Source organism: Agrilus planipennis, unplaced genomic scaffold (assembly GCF_000699045.2).
Source record: "Agrilus planipennis isolate EAB-ADULT unplaced genomic scaffold, Apla_2.0 scaffold13, whole genome shotgun sequence".
Lineage (NCBI taxonomy): Eukaryota > Metazoa > Arthropoda > Insecta > Coleoptera > Buprestidae > Agrilus > Agrilus planipennis.
The window spans coordinates 1,270,291-1,276,554 of NW_020439040.1; the positions used below are offsets into that span (position 1 = coordinate 1,270,291).

The window sequence follows — 6,264 nt, forward strand, 5'->3', positions numbered from 1 at the left end:
AGGGTAGTTCCAAAAATGTATGGTCTCATCGGGTCGTTGGTTGTTAATGTGTTCCAGTTGTACGGTTAGTACTTTGAGCTGTGAGACCAGCTCCAACCCCAATGGATGGATGCGCACCGCCTTCTACTACGTTGGGTAGTTGACGGCTGTACATATATAAGAAAAAAGGAAAAAAAAGCTCTAACAACCACCACGCTATGTTTCGTGATAAAAATAGAGAGCTTTTGTTGCTGCTCCAAAGTTCGCGTCAGTCTCGCGAAAAGCAATAAAATCAGGAGTTTCTGGGAGGCCAAATACACACGTACACGGTGTTACCTACCTACAGCGCGTACATGAGTGAAATAAAAAAGAAAAGACGAAACTGCAACATTTTCATCCGGTTGTAATGCTGCCATCCTCACAACATTGCGCCACCCTCTTATTAAGAGCACTTAAAAACAGGAGCCATTTCATCTTAAATATCTTTTTTAAGCTACCTGAAAATGTATAAGTACTTGCATACACTTGAGTATTTAAAATACGATATGAGCAGCTACTACTTCACAAAGTTAAGAAAACTTAATGAAATAAGTAAAAAATTCACTTTCAAAAATATTAGAGCGTTACTAGGGATAAGGGGCTGCCCATAAACCATTTTGGCCACTTTCTGATTCCCCTTTTTCTCAGTTGTTCTGTCATGGTATCATCCTTGGAGTAAGCCCTAGGACAACGTAGCCATTTTAACATTTTTGGGTCATTCCAAATAAAGTTCTATTCACGTCTCTTCTCTTTGGTAGTGTGGACTGTCGATGACAATAAAAAACCGCGTAATTCATCAGGTATCAACCTCCCTCCGCTTATGATTGAGATTAGCCTTTTAGCATACTTCATCTCCCTTACAAAGCCTTATGGTATATGCACAACCTCTTAGATTAAAGGTAGATATCTAGAGGATCAGTACCACCCTTTCCTCAAATCACATGGTAAACTAAGAATAGAATTAACATATTTTCCTGTGTATAAAGAAAGGGCGCCAGCTATCTAATGAACCTATTTGTCCTACCTACTGTCTTTCTCAAGACGAAATTGTGGCTAATTGTCTGATCTGAGGAGCTGTGTGCAATTTAAGTTTTACAGACTGAACTCTTATTCATCATCATAAGATCATCAGTCCTAAGATTGGTTGGACACGTACCCTCATCCCCATTTTTTCCTATACCAGTAATCTAATCTAGATGTACCTCTACCCCCCTTAACCCCGGTTTCTGCTTCTAATATATTTCTAACTAGATCTTCATGGTTGAGAATGTGTCCTACCAACCTATCTCCCCTATTTCTTATTAACTTCCATTGAGTCCTCTGTTTTCCTATTCTTTCTATCTCCTATTTTCTAAAATTTTCTATCCACGGTTTCCTCATCATTCGCCGGTAACACCACATTTCGAACGCTTCTAACCTTTTCTTTTCCGCCGCACCCACCGGCCATGTTTCGCACCCTTACATCGTCACAATTCCTACCCCGAATTACCTTCCACACAGATCATGTAATCCAGAAGACTCCGGCTTTTCATTAACAATCAGTTATTGATTACTCCTTTATTACACCTACGATAGGTTTATCCTTCTTAAACTCTGAGAACATATATTTTAATAATGTTTTTCAAAAAATTTTCAATTTCAGTAAAAAAATATCATAAATTCTCAATTTTACTCTTGACCGCCGTGATTTTGAGCTAGTTTTCTGAAAGTTTCGTTTTGCTCTGGTCCTAATAACAAATATTATACAACAAAATAGAATGTAACATTACATAGGGACTACGAACAGTGACGAAAATAGAAAAAACGAAACAGTTATCTGCAGGTTGTATATTTGTGGTGTTGTTTGGGTTTACAAAACACATACATACTTATGTATTTATGTAGATAAACGTGTATGATGTAAATAATCCTTGCGTGTACGATAAAATGGCACCTAGATAGGAACCTACACACATAAAGAGTGCTAGTAAGACAAGAGCGGAAATGTAAGCGTTAAATTTGAGTGCTACAAAAAGGCTTCTCGCATACGGAAACAAACGGTTGTTCGGACGATTTGCGCTTTAAAATCGTCCATGAAGGCAGCGATTTCAGTCTCGAATTCAGCTGAAGCAGTGCCAGACCGCTTTTAGATCGGCCCACTTACGCTAGTTGAATCGTCTTCTTATTCCACACATACGATCCAAGTAGTGAATTCAATTTACAACTCGGAAAGGAACATCAAATATTCAAAAATAAATTGCTTTCACCTTAAACTTTTATTGTGCCTACAGACAAGTAGTTCTACCATTTTATTGTATAATTAAACATTTTAAATGGATCCCATTCATTCGTTAGTTTTCTACTGAGTTATGAATTTACTTGGAATTAAATAAAGGATTTAAGTATGCGATTAAGAATAGGCTTTTAGTCGGTCAAAGTCAAAAAGTGGGATTTGACAAAGAACTCTTTTTGTATATAAATATACAAATAAATCTTTAAAAGGGTGGCCGCTCGATTGTATATGGCCGTAATACCGGAAATTTGCTCTGTTATATTTCCACCCTTTTAACCGAATATCCTTTCTAATCTTATATGAAAGAAGGAAGCCTGTTACTGGTCTTTACAGAAAAGGTTCTTCAAAGAAAAGCTGCTTTAACAACACAACTTTACCAAACACAGTTTTGCTGAATGCACAAGAAGATTTTTTTCATACACCACACACATACACCTAAATAGGTACAACAGTTATTTACCAACAATAATAATTATAAGTCATATATGAATTGACGGATTATATAATAAATATTTAAATATATTTTCTGCCTCTTTTTGTATAATAGCAGCAAATTAAATTCCATGCACCGATCTTGGAAAGATTATGAGAGGAGGGGACGGAGCTATAAATCGCATTCTCCAACAACAATAATAGCACTATACGGGTTTGTATCACATGAGACGTAACCAGATGATAAATGTGGAGAATCAGATAAAGAATCTAACTTAAATTGCTTCAAGTAATGGAAACATTATCTATATGGTCGGGAAGTAAAAGGGTGGGACAGTAATTCTTTTATTCAGGGACGGATTTGCGATTTATAAAAGGAAAAATAGATATCACATCAATATTATTACAGATAACGTAATTTTTATTAATTGATAATTCTTGTGCTGAGTCAGACCCTGTCTTACAGATTTGCCTAATTTATTCTACTTCGAGCATGACAAAGGGGGCAATGCGTCTCTCACAGTATTTTCCCTGTTCGTCTGGAGGCAACTTTGAATTTAAAGAAACTTCGAAAATAAATAACAAGATATGCCGGACGCGCCCGGGTCCTTTAACGTATGGGTTTGGGTTTACTCCTAATGGCATTTCCTTGTTCCATATACTTATATATATACATAAAATATACGTAGGCGCATACATACGAGGGTGGATTGATAAGTTTCCGGCCTAACCAAGAGATGACGCCACTAGGCCTACCTTGAGGTGACATTCTATAGTACCATCCTTGGATAGCTTGTAGCTATAGTTTCAGCCCGATCTCCTTGCTAGTGTAGGTTTGACAGCACGCTGAACAAGACGCCTCTGTGGTTTTCGTAAAAATGGAAAAGCAGGAAAATCGTGCTGTCATCAAATACTTTTATTTGAAGGGGTTAACGCCGAAGGAAATTAAAAAAGAGATGGACTCAACACTGGGGACATCCTCCCCGTCATATTCAACCGTTAAGCAGTGGGTTTCCGAGTTTAAAAAGGGTCGTGTGAGCACCTCTGATGGGCCTCGCTCAGGACGCCCCGTTGAGGTCACAACTCCAGATATGATCGAAAAAATTCATCAAATAGTGCTGGGAGACCGCAGATTGAAAGTGCGTGAGATAGCTGAGACCTGTAAGATGTCATATGAACGTGTGCAACATATTTTGCACCAACATTTGCATATGGAAAAGCTCTGTGCAAGATGGGTGCCGCGTTTGCTAACAGTCGACCAAAAATTGATTCGAAAAAACATTTCTACCGCAAATTTGTCATTGTATAAGCGTAATCCAAGCGAATTTTTGCGTCGATTCGTAACCGTTGACGAAACGTGGGTCCACCACTACACTCCTGAAACCAAAGAACAGTCTAAACAGTGGATTGGACCAGGGGAACCAACTCCAAAGAAGGCAAAAACAATTTTTTCGGCGAACAAGGTTATGGCTACTGTTTTTTGGGATGCAAGAGGTATTATATACATTGATTACCTTGCAAAGGGTAATACTATCACTGGTCAATACTACGCAGACTTATTGCAACGTTTGAGCCACGAGGTGAAAATTAAACGACCTCATCTGGCGAAGAAAAAAATCTTGTTTCATCACGATAACGCACCAGCGCACACGTCAATCGTTGCGACGGCTAAAATCAACGATCTAAAGTTTGAATTGATGCCGCACCCTCCTTACTCTCCAGACCTAGCCCCGAGTGACTATTTTCTGTTCCCTAATCTCAAAAAATGGCTTGGCGGTAAGAGATTTGCGGACAATGAAGAAGTAATCGAAGCTGTAAATGGTTATTTTGAGGAGCTTGACGAATCAGTCTATAGAGATGGCATTAATAGACTGGAACACCGCTATGAGAAATGTATCAGCCTTGGAGGAGATTATGTTGAGAAATAAAAAAAAAAAATTTTTAAAAACCTTGTTTTTCTTGGTCAGGCCGGAAACTTATCAATCCACCCTCGTATAAGTACATTTAGCTTTTGAGGTGAAGTTTGTTGTTGCTCCATGTACATGAACACGTTATTATGCCCATAACAACCACGTTAAAATGCCCTTTAGGTAGGACACTGAATCTTATTACAAAAAGGAAATTACGGGGCCGTTAATGGTTGAAGGATTTACTGTAACATATTGGAACTTATTACATGTACTAATAGAAACCTTGAAGTCAGTTTTAGTGGGTTAATGTAATGACATTTGAAAATTGAAAAACACTTTTAAACCAGCGTTATATTTAAAAATTATAGGTGCATTTGATTTCGTTATGATTTCATATGTATTGTTCATGAACATTGACACTATTGGCACACACCTATGCACCTTTTTTTGGGTATTTACGTATTATAAAAAGAGGAGAATAATTCGTGATTAAAATTATGAACCTAATAGGTATCCAGTACACCTTCTTCAAGGCTAAAATGCTCTCCTACTATCCGAGCTGCCCCAATTGCAATATTACTAAATATACTTAACACCAGCGCATTTCAACTCTATGATCACGCGCGGCCGTAAAATCTGAAAATATACGCGGCACCAGCACAGCTATTGGGATCCGTCAATTGGGAGGATCCTAAAAACATGGCGCCGATTAGGAAAAAATTATCGTAGTTCCTATAGTGTACCGTGCAATTTCCAAGTTTTTAAATTACGATAAAATGATAAGTATTGAATATGTGATTGGGCTGACACAAAGCCTCGGAAATGAAATTTCGTTGAAAGTGAGCGTGTTTTTAATGCCAATCATATTATAAAATTCGGAAATAACAAATCCGGAAGCTAGCCCTCAAATTCCGTCAAGTTTACTGCCTACTTTTTACAAACTTCGGATTTAAAAAGTGATTCACGTTATATAATTGGTGAGGTGATTCTGGGTGATTTAAGCAATATCATATCAATAGGTTTTTAATGAAATTAATTCAAAATTGTTTTTTGACTGAATGCTTTATTATTAAGGTATTACAACATTTGTTTTCCGCCGTTTTACGTCGGTTTTGTGTCACAGCAAGGGTTTCTGCTCCATTTATCTAAACAAACCGGTCACAACGCATTAACCGAAGTGCACAACTGACCGGTTTCCCACGTCCGGAAACACAAAGCAAAAATGCAGCTTTACAATCCTGACAAAATGTCGAATGAGACAATAATACCCGGTCGTTTAACATTATCATTCACGTTCGTATGCTAAATAAATGACATTTATCGGCCCATAAAAGTGCCAAATAAAATTAATTTCGAAAATAAAGCAGCCAAACATTTCCTGATGAAACCAATGTCTATCCGAGCACCTATATTTATCGAAAACAAATCGGAAAGGTTACAAATTGCAATCGCGCAGGCAATTTAATTAATGGATTTATTTTATCATTTCTGTTTATTTTTGTTAGAAATTTGTTCTGTAATTTATCAATATTATTGAAATTTAAATTGAATTGTTGCAGTTCTGATAAAAAAATAATATTTCTGGACAGATAAACAAAACGTACTCATATTTTATTCGAAAATAAAAATAAA

At 37.1% G+C, this 6,264-nt stretch overlaps 1 protein-coding gene across 2 annotated transcripts in view; it reads right to left on the minus strand.

The window, feature by feature from the left end:
- The window catches only part of LOC108744267, a 101,140-nt gene that overhangs the window by 21,215 nt on the left and 73,661 nt on the right, over positions 1–6,264 (minus strand). The window lies entirely within an intron of this gene.